The sequence below is a fragment of the Taeniopygia guttata genome, chromosome 2, assembly GCF_048771995.1.
Source record: "Taeniopygia guttata chromosome 2, bTaeGut7.mat, whole genome shotgun sequence".
NCBI classification, from domain to species: Eukaryota; Metazoa; Chordata; class Aves; order Passeriformes; family Estrildidae; genus Taeniopygia; species Taeniopygia guttata.
Window position 1 is genome coordinate 82,861,796 of NC_133026.1, and position 22,215 is coordinate 82,884,010.

A 22,215-nucleotide genomic window follows, 5' to 3' on the forward strand; every position below is an offset into this window, starting at 1 on the left:
CCCTTAGGGTTTAAAATTAAATACTGTTTGAGAGAAACTGTACTTTCTGAAGGGATGAGTGTTACAGTCTGCATGCACTCAAAATATCCATTCATTGTATTAAGTTAATTTTATTAACTTAAAGGAACTTAAACTGCAAAATAATGCAAGACAAGTTTCCAAAACTAGAGGGAAATTTCAGTGAAACTATGCCTCTCTCTAAATTATTTAATAGTGGTATATCTTCTTGAAGGCCCCTAAAGAGCGAGAAAGTCTCCACACTTTCAGCAATCCCACACCTCCCAGGATGAGTTTCAGCATATTTAGTATCTGTGAGCTGAACCCCAAGTGAGGAGAGCACAGCTTCTCAGGAGGTCCCCTGCCTAATTATCAACCTCTACCACACTGTGAGCAGTCTGTATGCAAATTCACTGACAGCCTCACTCTAATTGATAAAATACAATTTTACCAAGCATATATTCCGCCTGAATATTTTTTTGTTCCCAGCCAGAATCAATGGTTACTGTCACCACTGCATACTTCAGATCAAACCCTATTTTACTAGAGAAGATTAAGTTCTGCTTTAAACTGCAGGTAAAACCAAGAAAAATCATGTTAAACCTTAAATTATATCAGTGTATCTTTTTTTACTTATTCATATATAAACTCCTTGGTCTTTGATTTTGCTGTAATTTGTCAGAGGACAAGTACACTACACAATCTAAAGTTGACATATCCTTTGCTACTTTTTTAAAACTACTTCTTCTACCCCAGAGCACCACAATGATAATACAGACACATTTTATTTTACTGAAGTTACTGAAAATTGTTGCCGGTCTTTAGATTGTGTATGTTCATTTGCAAGCAGTTTTCTACCTAATCTGAAATTGAACCATACAAATGAGTAGTTTACACACGTAATTATTAAAGATATTTATAGGTATCATATTATGTTGGTAACATTCACCTTATTCATTATTTCTCTTGGAAGGTATTGTCTATGATTTTAGAATCTGGGTGTTTTTTTTCATATTTACTAAATATGAATGTAAAATATATCCAAGTGCTACCAAAATATTTGTTATGAGAAAGAAAAATGAGAAAAAAGATGAAAAAGCAGAAAAAAGAGGAAAAAGAGGAAAAGTAGAACAAATGAGAGAGGTATATTTGATGCATTATAATTTTATGTCTGCCTCTTCTCCAGCTGATCAAACTAAAATAAACAACAGCTAAAAAAATCTTTTAGCATCTCCTGTTTATAAATACAGACAGGAAGAATGCATAGACACATTAGTAGCATCTAAAACTGACTTTTTTTTTTAGCAAATACAGCTATAACTGTGTATCTTTCCAATATATGAGTCAAGTGCATCTTCTATTCTGCCAGCTGATTGTTGCAGACCAAAATGTAATTTAAGGGCTCATGGTGTATCAGTGACACCACTGAAGCCACGAGACCTTCCTGCTACTGAACCCAACTGAAGGTTTTTGCAGCTGTTGCCACTGTTAAGCTGAACTTCCCCTTCTGGCAATAGGATATTGTCAGAAAAAGAGCCAAAGGATGAATTTTTCTTCAGCACAAGTTAAATGGAACTGGATCTACTCTGGATCTTCTTCTACCTTTGCACAAATCAATAATTAGGAGTATATGTTATAACCCCTGCATTTTATTTAAAGAATTACATTTTCCAGAAGTTGTTGGCTGTATTAATTTACTGTCACTGGCATAGTGTCTGCAACTTCATAATGTTCCCCACTGAGGTCTTACTACAGTGATGGGAAAGGGTTATTTCTGAGGAAAACTTCACCCTAAAAAAATAATGCATTTAATTTATCTTGAAATTTTATTATTCAGACTATTTGGCAGAGAACTTCCCAAGTTCTGCTTGGTTATTGCAAGCACTGCTGTACTTGGAAAGACAAGATACAAACTTTTGTATACATGTGATTCTACATAAATGTATATAAACAGTTACAGTTGACATACATCAGATGTAAAACAAAGCAAACACAACACAATAGGCATACACTACATTGTGCAAACTTAGATTAAAAAGAAATGTTATTATTATTTCATCATCCCTAAAATAACACAAACTGGCTGTTCATTAACTGAGATACCACTCTCCATAACCAATTGTTGCATTAATCCAAATGTACCTACTTGAATTTAATAACCATAAATACTTAAGGACAAAGAATATTACTTACAGTGAGTTGGTAAGGTTTTTGCTTCTCTCCTGCTCTTCTCTGCTCCTCAGTGACAGCTATAAAGCAGAGAGGATGCAGTTGCCAGCATATATAGGCAGAGTATCCATGTCCCTTCAGCCTATCACAGCCACGGGCTTTGCACTGAACGTGCAGCAGCAGCATCTCCCCCTCCTCCCACAGCTCCTCCAAAATATACCTCGCAAAGAAAGCTCCCTAAAAAGCAGCAGGATCCGACCGAGAAACAGCCCTTGCCTAGGTTAACTCTGCAGTGCCCTGTGTTTTCTTCCAGGGGCTCCATTCACAAGTTCATTAGCAGTGAGTGTCTGATCACATGCTCCCCGTCTGTGCTGCACACTCCGGGACACTTCTGCTGAGGCTGCTGCAGTAAAAGCACGAGCTTTGATTTACTTCTGTGAAATATTATTGCCAGGAAAGAAACACAGATATGGGTGAAATACCGCTCAAGAGACAGCAAGCTCAGGTATCTAGCTGTGGAATAAACATCCCCAGATAAGCTTTATCAAACTTTTTCCAGTTTCTCTCTTTGATCATATGAACAGTTAAAAGCAATTCTAAGCATTTAAGATTTGTTTTCCTATTCTAAAAGTTTTACATGAAGTTCTCTTTCCTAGATGAATCCAGGTGACTTCCTGTCATTTTTATTTCAGTCAAGTTAATCTAAAAAAAAAAAATACTATCAGTATTTCATAGTCCTAAACAGCTTATAGCCAGGTAGTGTAGCAGATTTGGGATGGTCATTGCTCTCGCACCAGTCTCCCGTCCATTGCAGTATTAGCACAGCAAACCTTTTTGTGAAGGAGGAAAAAGCCACAGTTTTTTAAAACTGTCATGGCTGTGTTTGCTCTTCTAATGTTACAAGACCAATGACAACCCTGCTGCAATTCTGGAAGAGCCGATTCAAAATAAAACCAGTACCTAAACTCCCTACATGAGTTTCTGGTGTCATTGCACTTGTTCTGTCAGATATTATTTTATGATCTGACTTGCATTTCCAGTGCCTGGGTTGACTGCTGTAGTTCTTCAATCTTGAAAAGCATCAAGAAATCCCAGAGTCAGTTGCCACAGCCTCTGAGATGTTTTCCACCTCAGATCAACTCCTGAGTTCACAGGGTTACAAACTGGGTACATTGGGACCCCATAGGAAAAATGTTTTGGAGACTTTTTCTATTTATTTCTTTCTTCCTGAATTTTGACTGAAAAGACTGAAAATTCAAAATTTGTTATGAGGGTATAAGAGATGAAAAAATTGAAGTTGTCTCTAGTAAACTTAAAGATAACTGAAATTTCACTTCAATGTTTCATCCAAATGGCTTGCCAAAGGTAAATAACTTTCAAAGGAAATTAAAAATGGAACTAAAATGAAGATTGGAGTATTAAAATGCTGGTTTAATCAGTGACCCAATCAGGTGACTCAAAGACACCTGATGTGTTTTTATTTCTCTGCCATACCTGTAAAGCTTGCTGTGAAGAGGCAATAGTCACATTTTCCATTAAAATACTTTTTTTTTAATTTCTCAGGAAGAAAAAGGAAATAAAGTGTTTAGGTACAACAGACAAACTGGAAAAGGGGAATTACATGCCTTTCTAAAAATCATGTACCATGTCTCTTCTATAATTAAGAAATTATTCTGGCTTGTACTAGTTTCATAATTCTCATTATTAACTGTTGGCAATAAACAACTCTTTGTTTAACAGAATATTTCTGTGGTGGACAAAAGGAAGATCATTAAGTTTTCTATCACAGGTTCTGGCTAAGTCAGACCTGATGCAGCCCTGTGAATTTGTTCCAGACCCTTCAGACTGCTCTCTCTTTCACAGACAGAGAAGAACTTTGTTTACTACTGAAACACAACAGAGATCCCCTCTTTAGTGCCAAACTGTTCCAAAATTCAGGATACCAGTATGTGAAAAATAACAAATAATCCCAAGAGGTTTAAAAGCTGGGGCTTATTGGTAAGCACCCAACAGACCTATTAGTCACAGCCAGCAAGAGACAAGCTTCAATATGTTTTTGCACATGGAAGTCAACCGTAAACGATGATACATAAACGATGCTGTGCCCATGCAGTAATAGCACTGATTTATTACCATTACTGGGCCCTTCGGTTTGCAAACGAGGTGGGAGAGAGGCTCTGTTTGAACAGGAGGCTCCAGCACAGCACCAGAAAATGAAGCAGACAATGTGTTATCAGTCACTGCAGTCCCATTGTCAGCCCTTATGCAAAGACAGAGATCAAAGCAGAGGGGATTAAACAGTTAGCACCCACTTTCTAACAGCTTTTGCCTTTTCCATGACTGTACAGTGCAGGTAAGAAATGAAAAGGCAGTTTCCTCCAGCTTTTAGTCCTGTTACGATTAGATGGCTCTACTCCCCACTTTGTTTTTTCTGTCACCTGAATACCCTGACACTCTTCTCATGCTAGCCTTGTGGCATGGGTCTAGGTACTAAATTTAATGAAGAAGTCTTTGGGCTGTAATTCCCTGAACCTAACAGTATTTGAAAAAAGCTGTTCTGAGCTATAACATGAAGGGCTTTAAATTGAATAAGATACACTCAATATCTTAGACATTGAAAAAATAATTTGAAACAATTAATTAGGGATATATTACAATGTTTGTGCCTCTTTTCCACATTTGGTCTCAAAGGAACAGTCACTGTTGCCTATGCATAAAAAAACTCACTGGTTTGTTGTATTTGGTTTACTCTGTGTCTATAGTTTAAGGATGCTATTTGGAGACTGCAGGCATTTCAGTTTTCCTTGCAGTTGCTCCTTCAAAAAGAGAACAGTAGTAGAACCCCATCTTTGTCTTTCATTGTGCCCCCAGTATATTCTTCCATTAATGTAAATATACTCATTACAGGAAATTATCTACGAGAAGGTAAAAGAAACACAAACAAGTGAGAATGGAATGAAAAATCCTATTATGTTCTGTAAACAAAGTCCAAATCTACATAAGCACAAAGATGAGACAAGAAAGAAGAGAGTATATTAGAGAAAATGTGCAACTAAAAATTTTCTAATTAAAACAAAGGGTAAGAATTAATAAAGCCTTCCAACACAAATAGATGGATTACTCTCAACATATAAGGATAAAACCTAAGTCTCCTGCAGAACATAAGTAGACTTTGCAACAGATTAGCCAGGAGATGAATCTGAGACAGAGCTGACAAACTGGGAAAGTAACTACCCTCTTTTTTCCTAAATATTTTATGTGTGACTTGTTCTCCCTGTTCAGTTCCTATTGCTGGTTGTGTGAATATGTGAAGGTAAACCAAAGAAGGAAAAAAGGAACTAGTGCTAACAAAGTTAACATGGACACACTCTCACACACAGTTTCAGAAGAGTTAATGTACCATTTGCTTGTTCGAGGCAGCCTGAGCATATTACTCTTATGGAAGGAAGCCTACAGAAAAGAGAGGTTGTGATGAACTGAAAAAGTGTCAACAGAAAAACTGACAGGCTGTGAAGAGTCACAGAGACAGTGAGAGCAGGCTGCAATCACAGTAGGCAGACTCTTCCAATACAGAGATAGGAATAGCTTCTGCTGTGAGCTGAGATGTGCTTACCTAGGGGCGTAGGCACTGCCAGGGCACTCATCCAGCCATGTATTGCTCACAGAGAGAGTGTTCTCAAGCATTGACTATTGTGAGCTTCACAGAAGCTGTGGCTGACAGATGAACTGCTATGAGGCCTTAAGTGTGCTGTGAAGACCTCATGTTAAAAAGCAAGCTAGAGCAGTTAGTTTGTGAATGGAATAACCCCTGTGTAGATGAAAAGACAGGGCCAGGTGAGGCATGAGGAACTAAGATGGCTTCAGATACAGAGGGAACACAATGCAGTCCTTGTTCTTGAGCAAGTGATTTGTTTGGATCACTGTTTACAAAAGTATCAAAAAACACGCAGTGCTTGGTTGCCACTAACTGATGCCACTAACTGTGATGCCTTGTCACAAGGGCCATGCACTTGCAATAAGCTTGGAAGAGGATTTGCCACCACTTTAAGACTTGCATCATTCTTGAAAGGATGAGAACATCACTAGTCTCTTCATAAAGAGCATGTTGGTACCCAATTGTCTGAGATTACAGCAAGTACTATGGCAAGGGATCACACCAATGTTTCTTGATGTACCTCCCTGTCAGCTTTTGTGCAAAGGTATTTTTGGCTCCCCTTCAGGCTGTGCAAACACATGCATCTTTCCAGAAAAGACCAATGCAAAGCTTCAGGAAACGTTATGCTTAGTAGAACACATTGAAGAAATTCATGGAAGACTGTCTCCTGTGGGAGGGACCCATGCTGGAGCAGGGGAAAGACTCCTCTACCTGAGCAGCGGGAAAAACCTGTGATGAACTGACCATAAACCCCCATTCCCTGTCTCACATCACCGCTGGGGAAGGAGAAGGTAGATGTCATGGTTTGACACTGGCACAATGCCAGTGCCCCCCATGAAAATGCAATCTCTCAACTGAATGTTGTGAAATGCGATCGAGAACAGAGCAAAGCAGGCCCAAGCTTAATAACAAGAAAAAAAACTTTATTAAACTACTACCACTATGCTACTATAAAAGGGGGGGGGAAAAAGAAAGAAACACACACAATTCAAAATGAAAACTTTCTAAAGCATTCCTCCTCCCACTACCCAACTTCAACAAACCACAGTGAGATACAATTTGGACCCCAATCAGGTTTCTACCCTCTAGATAATCAACACTCAGTCCATCTGCAGGGAGAGAGGAGTCTCTCTTGTGCCACAGACCCCCAAGAAACACAGCTGCCACACCCTGTGCTTCCATGTCACCACATGGCACCGCCCGGAGAAAAAGTTTGCTAGTGGTGACCCTCTCCTTTCCATGCACAGTGCTCTCACTACCAATGCATGGATGGACAGACTGCTTTTAGGATTTTTTTCCTTTCAAGGATGCCCTGCCAAGAGGGGAAAAAACAACAGTTCAGTTTTTCATTTTTGGGACCAACAGTCCCCCCCATTTTCCCCTGGGGCCGAGGATCTACGAACAGAGCTCTTCTTCTCTTCTTCCTCTTTGAAGACAGGGGGCACTACCACAAACCTCCTTAACTTTTCACTGTTCGCTCCACTTCTGTCTTTTCTCAGCTGAAGCAGGTCTCTTTGGCTCACCAGCATCCTCCTAAAATACAGTCTCTCTTGGAGGAGAAGATTAGTTTAATCTGTGGCTACCAAGAAAAAGTTCAGCCAAACAGCCACTCCATCATCTCCTCCCACCTAGAATTTCTCCTTCCAACATCCCAGGTCCCAGGCTGTCTCTCTTTCTCCCTTTTTCAAACTAAGGAGGAGAAAAATTTCACAAAGCTTTCATTTCTCAGGAAGGGTTAAAAGTCCCAACTCCCAGAGATGGCTCGCTGCCCAGGCTCCAGCTCCCACAGGCGGCTGGGCACCTTGCGGCCCCCCCGCTCTTCTCCTTCCCCGCGGTAAACTGCTGGCAAAACTACCGCTGTCTCTTTTTTCTCTCTTGGGAGAGAGAGAGACTCTGGGGGGAATGGAGACATCTCAGATTTTGTCCACCCTTCCATCTGCAGGGGGCCAGCCCGGGTTCCAGCCCCTCCACCCTTGGGCTTACCTCCGAAGGCCACATGGCTTCTCCCCTCCCCCACCCAGCTCGTGGCCGGGCAGGGGAGAGTCTTGCACTGACCGCTGACCGGAACCCAAGAGAGCGAGTTTTCCTGGAAATTCTGCTTTTAACCCCTCTGTGTTCTCAGAGGCGTGTCCACCTTCAATTGGTCAATGTCTAAATTGACTTCTTCCTTCCGGAAAAATTCTTTTTTCCGTGTCAAACCACGACAGTAGAGTTTGGGAAGGGGTGAGGCAAAGGTGTTTTAAGGACTTATTTTACTTCTCATTATCCTGCTTTGATTTTGTTAGTAATGAATTCAATTAATATCCCAAATTTGAGCCTGTTTTGCTCATGAAGATTTTTGATGAGTGCTCTCTCCCAGTCCTTATCTCAACCCAGAAACCCTTGGTTACATTTTCTTTCCCCTGTCCAGATGTGGAGAGAAGTGACAGAGAGGCTTTTGTGCATGCTGGCATCCAGCCAGGGTCAACCCACTACACATATATCCCAAAACAAGAGCACTGGAAAAACTGGGTGGAAAGCAGATCTTTCAGATGCACATGGTCTCCCTGGTCATGGACACACATTCATAGCTGAAGCAATGAGTAAGGTAATATTTGCTCCCTTCAGCTCTACGTTGTTGTCTTCACCTCAGAGGTGGGAGTGATATATGTACACAGCCCACCTGCTTGAGTGCAGGAAGATGCATTTACATTAAGATCAGTCTTTCCATTGAGCCATGTGACCCTGCTCCTGACTCCTGCTAATATGGTTAGCATAACCAACAGCATCTCCTTAGACAAACAGTCATAACACGTAAGCATGCTGGTCACCTATCACCCCTTCTTTTCCCCTTTTCAACACTTTTCAGCACAAGATGTGATGACCCCCAGTACAGAACAGCCATATCCCCTGTCAGCATTGTGAAAAACCTATTTGCCCTGAAAGATTGCTACTATGATGTGGTGACACATGATCTGGAATACAGAAATGTAACAGTACATGAGATACTGCCTAAAAAAATCAAACAGCTGCAAGGCATGATGCTGGACAGCAAAACCCATGATCCCCACTGGTCTGGGACAGCCACTGCTGTATTCTTCCTCTGGAGTGAATCATGTTCTCCTGGATAAAGTCTGAGTCCAGATTATGATTATTGTATCATGCACTGATTACTAAGAATTTGAAACGATCTGCAGAGGGTCCAAGTGATTAAAAGTGTAGTAATTAAAGACTCTTGATAGTAACAAAGCTACAATTGTTAGTACAAATTTTGCTTATCTGAAAGTATAATTTATAAAAACTGTGCAATAAACAACATTAAATCCTACACATTGTAGACAACAATAAAATATGCTGAAAATTAAGTGTTTAATTGTAGTAATAATGGTCTAATTGTACCTAAACCCCTGTAGCAAATTCTCATTCTACCAAGGATCCCTAAAAGAATCTGCCTGTCCCTGTGACATTAGGTGACAGAGCCACCAAGTGTTCACATGCTCCATCATGCCAACTCTGTAAGAAATACAATTATCTCCAGCTAGGAAGGAAAACAGTGAGCCAGGAAAGATAACAGCTTAAGCTGCTGCAGGTAGCTTCACCACAGTGCAGCCAGCCATCTCCCCACTCAGAACTGCTTGCCATCTGTTCTCCTTATGATCTTGTTCACTTCCACACCTCAGATAATCACAGCTTCCACATTATCATTAGGAGAGACAGGCTCTCATTCAGCCAGGATTTACTGGCAGAGACAGGCAGTTAAATAAGAAGGACAGTCCAATGTATTCATTATATTTGTACTCAGAGGCCTTAGATCAAGCTTCTGCTTTCAAGTACAGATGCACATCTTTGCCATATGCTGTGAAATACTGGGTAAGTTCTGAGAGGAATTTTCCATAAAATATTTTGTTAGAAAGGGTTGTTCTCTTCCAGCTTATTTTTCTGCACTACCACATTTGGCTCCAGCTGGATTTGGAATCCAAACAGCCTAAATCCAGGCCAGGTTTAAAGTGGCAGCACCCTCTGTCAAAATTCTGACAGTGTTTGTCTCTGGTCAGAGGCACAAATTTTGAACCTCTCTATGCTGAGGTCAGATGGTGCCAGTCTAGAAGCAAACTGATTTCACAACAGTCTGATATTCTGCAGAATTTTCTGAAAGACAGTCTAGGAAAGTTTTGGAAATTTTAAGATTTCTGTTTTCTTCCTTCCTCCAAACTCTTAAAAAAGCACTCTCTTATAAAGTGATCTTGTTCTGTGTAGTCTTAAGAGACATCTCTTCCACCTCTACCACCAGGCTAACTTTTGTCAGTAGGAAGTGTGGTTAAGAAATGTCATTTTTCACTGTTTTCCAGTGCTCAGAGAACACAGAATGGTGTGAAATTATGCTTAGGGAAGGAGAATCACTACCACATTTTATGTTACATACATTGCAAAATATAATGAAGTAAGATAACTTACCTGCCCATAGTTTCTGATGAATTCTAGGGAATATTTTCAGTTTCTCTCTTTCAACAACACAGCAGTCTCAACCTATTGCTGTTGCCCATTGAAGTGAAAAGTAAGAAAACAGCTATGTAGCTACATTCTCTGACTTGTGAGTGATTTAAAAGCAGTTAACATTTTACATTAGCTGCTAATTTTCTTTCTTAATTCTTGTATGCTCAGCATGCAAAATCACACTAATCTTTCATCAAAATTATCATTTATTTACTTTATCTTACACAACAACAAACTCACAACCCAGGTCTACATTTTATGTGACTGTAATCTTCAAAAATAATAATTGTGGAAATTAGTTTACTATATATATATAAAAAGCCTAACTCAGTATTATTCAGCTGTGAGTACAACACGTATCAACCACATTCCAATCCTGCAATACTGCTAAGATAAAAGAAATAACTCAAAGCTATGTTAAGAAAAGGATTAATAACATGATCTCTTTACTTCGCTTTCACTGAAAAAAAATCCCACGAGAAATAGTGCTACACTATATTCAATGGATACTTACAAAGAAGAGCTGATTTCTACCAATGCTAGAATAGTATGCTGTCACAAAAAGCCTGGCAGTATTTCGGGATGCTCAAGACAATACAGTTCTCTTCAGCTCTGCAGCTTTCAGCTCTGCTGGCTGCTACTACTGCTATCCAGGAAGACAAGCTGTAAAACTGCAATGACCAGGTGACCAGAAGTATCCTCAACTAGCATGTGGAAGAAGACTGGAGAATAAGGGATCTAGGAACCTGTGTTAAGACTCAGAACATTTGCTATAGTTCTGTCTGTTGAACTTGAAATGGAGATAGGTGGAGCTGTGGGTTTTCTTATAGTGAAACTCTTCACATCCTCATCAGGCATCAAAAATCAATTTTTTTTCTTATGTGAAAAATGGGCTGAATATTGTGCCTGGGATCAAAATGGGAGTGTAGAGGCACTGTGCAGTGAAAAAGGGAATGATGTCCAAATTACAGCAGGGGACACAACCTCCTGTACTCACAGTTACACTCCATCATCTAGCATTACCTATTTCATATTTCTCTTTATGTTTGTCCTTTTAAACATCTATTGAATAAGCCATTCATGTTCATAACATTCCCTTTTTGTTTGAAGAGGTAACCTTCCGGCTCTTTTTCAAATAAATGGTGCTTCTATGTCTGTGTTTGCTCTGTTTTCCTTCCAGGTTCCTTTAACAGGTACGTTTCTTGAGCAAAAGAATGTTTTAGCCTGCTTTGGATACAATAAATTTTGATTCACCATCTTAGCAATTTCAAAACATTTCCACTACTTATCAGCTAAAGTAACTACGCGTAGTCTGTAGGAGATATATTTTTTCAAAAAAAACCCTAATCCTCTCCTGAAAACAAGTACTGTATTCACTTCTAACATGGAGTTGTGCTGAGCAGTAGAAACCACAAAAAGATGACAAATCAAAACCTGGCAGCAAGGTCAGCTGTACTAGATGTGATAATCTTTGTATTGTAATTATGTTATAACAAAATGATGGAATAACATTCAAAACTTCAGAATAGCAAACAGCTTTCTTCACACAACTTTTTTTTTTTTGTGTGTGTGTGTACCAAACATACATACACTAAAAATAAATACTTGAAAGCAATTTGCAGCAAATAGCCTCTATAGCCTTGTTCTTGTGTTGGAACTTGACACTCAAAATAAGCAAGATAAATTAAAGATGTGTCAATTAAAGATGTGTCAATTAAAGATGTGTGGCTTTCCTAGTAAAACAGCATAAACAAGTCTATAGGTCCACCAAAGAACCTGCATAACATCAAGATAATTTTAAGTTTCAAATCAAGGATTAATTCAAATTAGGGATGATTTTCTAAATAAAATGGTAACCAAAAAAAAATTTTTAACAGCCACTATCAAGAGTAGGATAAGTAGGAACAGGTAAGAAAGAAGGCAGTAACACACAGTACTTATTGATCTGCAAAAACCTTTTTTATTTTGTAATCTTAATAATACTGGTTTCTCTACACCTTTAATATCTTACTCCTTCTACCAGCTATGAAATTTTTGGCCAAATTTATATGCTTTTTAAATGACTATTCATAAAGAGGTATTACATCAAAAATTGTTGCTCCAGGGAGGTGCAATGTACTTTTAAAAAATATATATTCAAAAGCATAAGAAATCTGCTCTTGAAAAATTAAAAAAATTGTCCCAAGGAACCTTCAAAATAAAGCAAAAACTGTAGCAAAGAAGATTGACATTTTTTTGTCTTATTTTCTTTTTAACCTTGAAAGGAAATCTGTGAGAAAGCCACAGTGGTAGCAAATGAGTAGTTCACCACTCAAAAGTCATTTAAGGACTAGCATGCAATTAAGTAATTACTGGGCTGAACAGAACAGCAGTCAACATGGTAACAAATTACTGTAAATGGTATTTTTTTTTTTTTTTAAGAAAAAGGAAAATTAGACAAAAAATATGTTTGCATCTCAGATTTTTGGCAAGACCTGGAATGGAAATCAGGCAAAGGCAGGAACATACTCATCAGGATGTACAATAGAAATATGTATCAATAACCTTGAAAAGGAGGAGGCAGAGGTAGGCGTAAGAACAACCCAGGGCATGAATTCACACAACAGTTGTGTGCCGTGGGCAGATATTCTTGAGATCAGCCTTATAACTAGCTGAGCTGCTGATGCAGCTACAGAGAATCCTCACACTTACATACAATCATAATAATGCATTCTATTTTTTGTGCCTTATCTTTCATTAGCACAAAACGCATTTCCAAGGCTCTGGGTTTTACCTTTTGAATTTAAACTTTTCATTATAAGAAATGTCATTTTCAGCTGCCTAGCACAACAATAGGCCCCTCTCCTTGCAGGTATGGCAGGCCTCAGGATGTGGTCCTGCAATACTTACTCAGGTATCAACACCTTTGTACTTGGTATCCAGGTACCCAAGGAGAATGGCAAAATATGGGCCCATTTAAGAGCTGGCAGGGCAGGCAAACCAGGAGACAAGTCTTTGCCTCTGTGAGCAGTGCCAAGAAAAAAATCCTGGCATGTGCAAGGCAACAGAAAACATGAGAGAGAGAGCATGTGAGGCACCTGTCATGTCAGCAACCAGCAAATGAAAGGACTTTTGAGAGTCTGAAAAGATCTTGTAAGAGAAGCTTAACATATATAAGTATGTACTTCTATGCCCACCTGAATAAAGGCTGTATATCATTAGCCTCAACAAACAAGGAATGTATGGCTAAATAATTAAATAAATTATAGCTGATGATAAAAAGGAGTATTCTAGGGAAAGATGCCAACATTAAATAAGAATTTCCTTGGAAGGAAAATAATAATGAAGAAACTGAAGAATATGCCATATGAAAAAAAAAATATTAAAATGAAAAAAAAAAAAAAAGGAAAATCATGGCAGTATGTGTAATATGTGCATCCATTTAGGGATTGCTGGCTTTTACTGCTGCTGCTGGCTGTTGACTGCCTGGGGATGCCTGTAGTGGCGCTCTAACTGGGGTGCAAAATGTTTTTCGTTTGAGTGTGGACATTCCTCAAGGCTTATGCTGTTATTGTTTACAAAGCTTCACAAATGCTTTCTATTGCTTAATAGGTTAGTTTGAATTAAACAGTTGAATTAGTTAATTAAGGTGAATGAATACCAAAAAAATGTATTTGGTCTCAAGACTTCTATTTCTGAGCAATTATAGTTCTGTATCTACATTTGTTAAAAAGTTTGACTTTGTATACCAGTTTATCATTGATCCTTAATAATAATAGTTTTAAGCAGTCATGCAGAGGTTTTCAAGTTCTCACAATCAAGTATTTCCTCTGATTCTATATTGTGATATTAAGTTTTATTTACATATTATTTTGGAAACTTATTGTTTTGAAGGAATTTTCCTCATAGATTAAGATCATCACTACATTGCTTTTAATTATTAAACTTTTAGTATTTAATATGAAGACAGCAGACACCTTCCTACTTTCTACTTTTCATTAGAAATGTTTCAAAAATATACTCTCTAGCCAATAATTTCTTTATTTTCAAAAATCAATTCTTTTGTTCCCTGGGTGTTCCTACTTGCAAAGCAAAATCCATAAAATTAGCTGGTCTTTTATATTTAGGCAGAAGATATGATCATCTTATGGAACATCTTCAGTATGTATTAATAATCCTGGGCAACAGACCACAGAATCATAGAATGGGTCAGGCTGAAGGGACCACAGAGGTCATCTGGTCCAACCTCCCTGCTCAAGCAGGGTCATCTCTGAGCAAATGGCACAGCATTGTGTCCAGATGGTTTGTGAATATCTCCAGTGAGGGAGATTCCACAACTTCTCTGGGCAACCTGTTCTAGTGCTCAGTCACCTTCACAAGAAAGTGCTTCTTCACATTCAGGTGGAGCTTCCTGTGCATCATTTTCTGCTCGTTACCTCTTGTCCTATTGCTGGGCACCACTGAGAAGAACTTGGATCTATCCTCTTGACATCCTCCTTTCAGATATTTATAGACATTAATGAGGTCCCCTCTCACTTGTCTCCCCTGAAGACTAAACAGGCCAAGCTCCCTCAGCCTGTCTTCATAAGAGACACACAATAATCCTCTTTCTCTCAAAAAAAATCTCTTAGATTTGTCTTTTATTAGAATACAGGCTTACTTATCATCTCCCATGTCAGACCTCTCACCACCCATCACTACAGCAAGTATTCTTTCTGGTCCATTCTGTCTGTGTCGCATCTTAACCACAGCTGGAGGTCACAGAGTCCTCTACTTCAGCTGCCTAAAATATATGAAAGCCACAATACCTGGGGGCCGTTATATTTGAGAGATACAAAAACTTGCAGTGAAAGGGTACCATTCCACCATTCCACTACCCCCTTCCCCCCCTCTCCTTTTTTCCTGTTAAAGATGCAGCCATAGGAACTGGGGAGAAGAGCTAGGAATATCACATCTTGAATAGACAGTAGAGAGTTGCAGTTCAGTACAAATAATCTGAAGCAACGCATAATACAGAGAGGGTTAAGAAGTTTTAAGGGTCAAACTTAGTCTCACCAATATTGGTGGAACTGTTGGATAAAACCCTCTGTTTAATAAGTAGCACAATCAAGAATAGCAAGAAGTTTGGATCCACTAAGAACAAGTTGGAGAATTACAGGAAAAATATTCTAGTGACTTTTGATCAATTGTTGGAACATTTCTTGAACATTCAATATTCTCTCAGATTTTCACTTTCAAAAAGCTTTCAGTGCCCTCCTGGAGCATAAGAGAAGATTTCTCTTCAAAGACACTTATGCTGTCCTCTGGGGAAGATTCAAATGAGTGGGTCTGGTTAGCTTTGAAAACAGAACAACATGAGAGAAACCAAGGAAAGGATAAGAGAACGAAAGAGTACAGGGAGAAGACAAAGAACTTATTTCTGTTTTTCAAATTCTAAAAGCCCAAGAGGGACAATTCTGGGAAATTAAAGACAGTACATTAAAAACAGACAGAAGGAAACACTTTTTCACATCATGGGCAGTTAAAACTGTATAAAATATAATTACCACAGAAGAATTGCAGTCAAGAACTCAGCAAGATTCTGGTGGGTTTGCAGATGTATAAGGATATCAAACATATCAAGAGCAATTTAAAACTGCTGGGAGGCACATGTATTTCTTAAGGGAAAACTGTCCAAGCATTTTAAAACTGCACAAAGACATGTGCTAATCAGATTGAGAGAAAAAGAAAAAGGTCTCTGCAAGATAATGCACCCATAGGATGCCGTTAAAGAAATGGCACCTCCTCTGAAATCCTTTGCATTCATTCTCTCTCCCTCCCTTTAAAGAAGCAGCACAGAAAGGGACAATATCTGCCACACTGAAAGGCCATTTCCTTTACGGTATTGTCCAAGATGAAAAGGTGTCTGCCAGCCATTCTCCCAGCAGGTTGGCATTTCAGCAGTCTTCAGCTTGTCCCATGCGTCTGGAAATGTATATTTGCCTTGAAATTCATAGAACTGGTTCTACGATTAGATGGATCCTTTCTACTTCTCTGAGCTCAGATTGTTTTTAAAAGCAGAAGGCACCATATGTAGTATATCTGTAATTTCCCATCTCGCTTTTTTGCATGACTAGTCACAGTAATGATGCTTCCCTCGTTATGTCACGCTAACTGTACCTGCGCTGTCACGTGTCAGAAAAAAGAAAACCTAAAAACTGTGAGGTTTATTAATTTAAATGAAACAGTTTGTCAATAGCATAACTGAGTGCAAGTGAGGCCAAAACACAGGGAGGTGTTATGAGCCACTCAGCAGCAGCATTACTCTGATGCTGAATTTATAGCCTTCCTAAACAATACACTGCAGTGCATTTTTTTTTCTAGGACCTCTTTTTGCACCAATTTTAGTCTGCTACTTATACCCTGTCTACTGAGCAGGAAGCAATTATTCCCTTCCTTTTTGTAAAATGAACTCCAAATTACATGCCAGTATTACTGACACCAGTGCTTGACGTTGCCCTAGCAATCAGACAGTAGATGGTACTTGGTATAGAAAAAAAAAAAAAAAATCTGAAGCATAAGGAATGTCATAAACCCAAGTTTGGCACGACTGGCTTGAAACTCTGAAATGCTAATAATAACCCTGACTTTGGGTTATACATATTCCAGCTTCTACTGGAATGCACAGTTGCTGTTACTATGGCTTCAATTGCCTCCAGTGTAAAGGTCAGATGAGTCCCATGGCCTCCCTCCTTATACTCCTTTCAGTGACTGAAACCTTTCCACCTTATCTTTGTTTAAAACGAAACATTCCTAAGCTCTCTGCTTCATATCCAGCCTCCCAAAGATAGGCTGTACCTAACAGATGGGGAGATACATCCTCTATGGAGGCTGTTTTGATAGGTGACACAGTACTGGAGTCACATCTTTGCCTTCAAGTCATCCCATGTTCCTACACTGAGACTCACAGCACTTCACCGAGGGAGAAAAAATGAAAAAAAAAAAAATCATGTGCTGCCATTAATCCTTGCATCAATCATCAACTTTTTAGGGACAGGATCTCTCTGTCTGCCTCTGAAGCTGTAAAAAACAAATTCAGGATTAAAGTAGTATGTCTGATGTAATATAAGACTAATAACATTAAACTACATTTGACTCCATGTAAACCACCCAATTTCTCTGAAAACACACAGCCAGGAAAGATAAAACTAATTTGTATTTACACCTTCACGAAGCTTAACAAACTTGCCCTGAATTTTAAAACCAAATGTTCTTCTTGAAACAAGAAGGGGGGGGGGGGAAGGGGGATACAGTATTATTTCATAGTACACTGTAAGAGCAACCTTTTAAGCATACAATGCCCTTGCCAGCTCTCTGACAACATGCCTAAAACTAAAATCCCAATTTATTTTCCAAGAAATGACTATTTACCACAATATTTCTTCTCCTGTTTATTCATTTGGTTTTGAATAGAGAGCGATACAATCCACACAGAATCAAGAGAAATGAAAAATTTACAACAAAATAGTTGTTTCATTCCACAATTTTCTACATGAAAAATACCACTTCTAGGAGAAAAAATATAATCAGCATGAACTGGCTTAATAGGGAGACACTCATCAGAGGAACACTGGAGGATTGTGGACATGCAGAGGCAACAGTTGAGGTGAGTAACAGGATTTGGATATGCTGGAAGTAAACTGAGTTTGTTGCATAGGCTGAACTTTTTTTTTTTTTTACTTAGCAATAATGAAATCCTGTTGGCCATGTACTTTTCTGATTACACAATATATTATCTGTGATTGAAAAAATATATCTTTTTTGTGACTCAGTAAAATGAGGTGAACAGTTCTTCACAGAATCACAGAATGAATTAGGTTGGAGAAGACCTTTGAGATCATCGAGTCCAGCCTATGACCTAACACCTCCTCATCAACTAAACCATGGCACTGAGTGCCACATCCAGTCTTTTTTTTAACACATCAAGGGATGGTGACTCCATCACCTCACTGGGCAGACAATTCCAGTGCCCAACCACTCTTTCAGTGAAGAATTTTTTTAACCTAAACTTCCCCTGGACAGCTTAAGAATGTGGCCTCTCCTGTCAGCGGTTGCATGTGAGAAGAGACCGCCCGACCCGACCTAGTTAGGAACTCCTTTCAGGGAGTTGTAGAGAGTGATCAGGTTCCCCACTGAGGCTCCTTTCCTCCAGGCTAAACAACCCCAGCTGCCTCAGCCATTCTTCAAAGGGCTTGTGTTCCAGGCCCTTCACCAGCCTTGCTGCCCTCCTCTGACACATTCGAGCATCTCAACATCCTTCCTGAACTGAGGGGCTCAGAACTGGACACAGCATAATGGAAAGAACAGGTTAAGAAATATATGCTAAAGAATACAGAAATTTCCCATTGATGTGTATCAATTGACCAATCAGAGAAACTCTCTTACAACTTGAAATAACCTTTAGCAATTTTAGCAAGAAATTCTAGTTTCCTCACTTTGTGTTGCTGGTGGGGGATGCATATTTTGAACACTTGAATTCTAGGATGCTCTTCCTTGAGGCACCACTCAGCCAAGAAAATCTTTCAGCATGTATCAAAAGTATAGTGCAAATCTGATTTTCATTGACCTTTCATTAGAATATCTTCTTTTTTCCTTTTATTTACCATTGATAAAACATTAAATTTCTGTAATGTAAATAGTGATTGTCATTTTATTTCACTTTTCCAATTTCAGCATCTTCTTACTCTTAAAATTCCAGCAATGCTGTAATAACTTTTGCTGTTTCACATTTAGCCCCGCATAAAATTGTACTGTCAACATATGAAGACCACTCCAGTCCCTGAGCCATAAACAGGATCTCTACAAGAGGATACACCTCATGTGACAGCACGGTTTACAACGAAACCAAGCTCAAGGACTAGAAGCAAAAAATTTCAAACAAGAAATTTGTTTTGTACCAAATTTGAAAAGATTAATAAAATTACCTTGTCAGCTGGGATTCAGCTCCAAGACTGCCCATTACACTACCATTTAGTACTGCCATCCCTCCAGACTGCTTCCCTTAAGCAGCAGTGCCCTCAACTCAATTTTTAGCAGCAGTTAAGAAGAGATTCTCTTAAAAATGTTGTGAATTTCAAAGCTTTGATTTTAAAATACTTCATGAACTTCTGACTCTTTCATCAAAACTGGCTTAAGGACATCAATTAAAATATTTACATTTAGCATATTATGCTGGACTTCTAAACACTGACTAGTTTAATACCTAACAAATTACGTGGGTAACTTGTTAGGTATTAAAGTGCAGAGGTAGCTTCACTTTCGGACATTACCGAATTTATCCTTACCTTTCTGGGTAGTTCACTCCTTTTCCAGGTGTCTTGGAAACAGGTATTGGTTTTAGATCCCTACAGTTTCCTGTAGTTCAATGTCGCCCTGTGAAGAAGAGGTCACCAGAAGTAGCTAAGGAATTTTAATCTCAATAAATTTCTACGGCTTTTCCAGCAACTATCGAGGCTTCACCCTGCACTCCGTTAACCATTAACCAGCGCGGCCCTATGTCAGCTTTATCAGCTGCTCTTTTTCAACACGGGAGATCCAGAAAACCTGAGGGCTCATCCAGCCGCAATTCACAGCCACTGCGAGAGGAGGGACGCGGGATTTCTCACTTATTCACAGCGCCTTAGGTGAAAACTCCGACGAGACGTGGGATGGAGCGAGCCAGCAGCCACGGCAGGGGCTACGCCGACGAGGACGTCCACGCCGCGGAGATGTGCGGCGGGTCACACCAGCAAGCGAGTGGGACAATTCGGGAACCCAGAGCCAGGACTCCCGCCTGCCGGTGCTTCAGAGGCACTGCCGGGGGGGCGAAACCCTCGTGTCCCCACACCGGGACACGCTGCTCTCGGCGGGGACGGGGCGAGCGCCAGCGCTGCCATGTGCAGCAGTCTCCCCGCCGGAGGCACCTGGCCGGGCTTGGGGGTGTTTTATGGCGGTGTCACAGGAGACGAGGCTCAGGCTGCGCCGTAAAACAGAGGAACCCCAAGCACGGGGCAGCCCCGCGCCCTCTGCCGGCCCAGGGGCAGGGCCGGGAGCCCGCCGTGCCCGCGGGCCTGGGCCCAGCCCGGCGCTCCGGCTGCGGGGCTGCACGGCCCGCTGCGTGTCAGCGCTGGTGTGGCTTACTCCAGCATTTAGACTTGTCGGAATCTGAGACTAGAAATCAGCAAAGTGGGGTTCCATTGTCCCCGGCTCATGTTTGTCAGAGGCGGTCCGCAGCCCCTCCGGGCCCCTCCCAGGGCAGCAGCTGCCCGGGGCGGGACGGAACCCAGCCTCTGACGCCCTCCAGGCTGGGCACCAGCATTTGATCTCATCAATGCACAGAAATGCCTCAAATATGGCTTTCAAGACGATGGTGGCAGATTTCTCTGGTGGTGCCCAGGGTCAGGATGAGGAGCAATGGCCATAAACTAAAAGGCAAGTTCCACCTCAACATAAAGAAGAACTTCTTTACTTTGAGGGTGAAAAGGCTGCCCAGAGAGGTCGTGGAGTCTTCGTGTCTGAAGGCATTCAAAACCCACCTGATCTAGGTGACTGTGCCACAGCAGGGGGGTTGGACTGGATGATCTCCAGAGATCCCTTCCAACCCAATCACAAAAATTCCGTGATTTACTCTTTCCATTCTCTCCCTGTCTGAACAGCAGTGGGTGGCTTGGGAGAGCCTCAGCAGCTCCCAGTGTGCCTCGCACTCCTGGCCTGCCCACCCCAGCGCAGCACTCTCCCTCCAGCTCCACCATAGCTTTCAGCAAGAGAAATCACCTGGTTTGAGCAAGTGCGCGCCCCTTTCTATTCCCCACATGTCAGTGGTGTAAGGAAAAGCTGTGTTTTACACAGAAGAACCCTTCACAAGACATCCCTATGCATTGCTGAACAAAAATGCCCAGGGATACCCATTGACATGCAACTTATATTGTACTCATTTCTGACTTGAAAGGGAGTATCACCTGTTCTCTGTTTAATGCTTATTTTGGAGGACATCTCAAAAGTTCAGTTCCTGTCCATTATGACCCAATTTTGAGGCTGAATGAAACCAGACACTATTCTTGAACAACTTCAGAGCACTGATGGACTCAGCTGTGCTGTGGCAGCCCCCACACCTGCAGCAAACCCTGCCGGTGGCAGGGGAAGGTACAAGAGGACAGGAAAGTTGTTGCTGACCCTGGAGGCATCACTTCATGGGGTGGGGTGGGATGGTAGGAAGCAAATGCAGTACTTACATGGCTGTTTCACTAAGGGCAGCTTTAATTCGTTCAAAAGGAGCCTCCACATGACTGTAGAGCAGGTTTTCTTGGTTGTTCCTCAGGTCTTAACTGCTGCCTTCAGCTTGCTACCTTCTGTATGAGCCAGCTCTCATGTGGGCACATTACTGGCTCAGATAAAAAGTATCTCTAGCCCTTGTCTTAGTAGTGGACATGCAGGGAAGATGTGCTGTCAAGTAATGATTCTTCCCCTGAAGACTGCTCCTGGCACTGACATATGACCAATGGACTTTTCAGAGAAAAAAAAGTTTTTGCAGTTATTATCCATCAACTGAGTTTTCTCTGACATGATGTCATAGAAGCCCTTTGTGAAGCCATGTGAACTTTTGCCATGTGCTACATTTTGTGGTGGACAATACAAGAGATTGTATAAGCAGTTTACAAAGTAATACTTCTGGTTTTCCTGAAGTGGTCCTCTGAATACTTCAGGTGACTTATGTATCAAAAATTACCATAATTAAATATTTTGTTTCTGCTCAGCTGCCTATGTTTATCTATAAATCTATTATACTAGTTCACTGAACTGTATTTGATTGTTCCTCTGACCTTGATATTTGGTCTTCCATTTGTACTGCATCCTAAGTCTCCTTTTTTGCTATCATTGGAGTTCCTGCTCTTTTATACTTTTAGGGAGACAGGATGCAATCACTT

The 22,215-nt window shown here is 40.4% G+C and overlaps 1 protein-coding gene and 1 long non-coding RNA gene across 4 annotated transcripts in view; both read right to left on the reverse strand.

Annotated features, from left to right (window-relative positions):
* DDC (dopa decarboxylase) overlaps window positions 1–19,784 on the reverse strand; it is a 73,983-nt gene extending 54,199 nt beyond the window's left edge. Inside the window, exon 1 of one of the 3 annotated variants that reach the window (XM_030265740.4) lies at window positions 19,597–19,784. The gene's annotated coding sequence lies outside the window, so the exon portion shown is untranslated. Of the gene's footprint in view, window positions 1–2,190; window positions 2,364–10,255; window positions 10,336–19,596 lie in introns of those variants that run through there. The other 2 variants (XM_072924360.1, XM_012571823.5) reach the window with 2 other exon arrangements.
* On the reverse strand, window positions 7,088–8,018 carry LOC140682517 (uncharacterized). Its single transcript, XR_012054354.1, has 2 exons — window positions 7,805–8,018; window positions 7,088–7,510 (listed from the first exon to the last, which is right to left on the reverse strand). It is a non-coding gene; the product is annotated as an uncharacterized lncRNA (long non-coding RNA).
* Window positions 19,785–22,215: the final 2,431 nt, after the last annotated feature.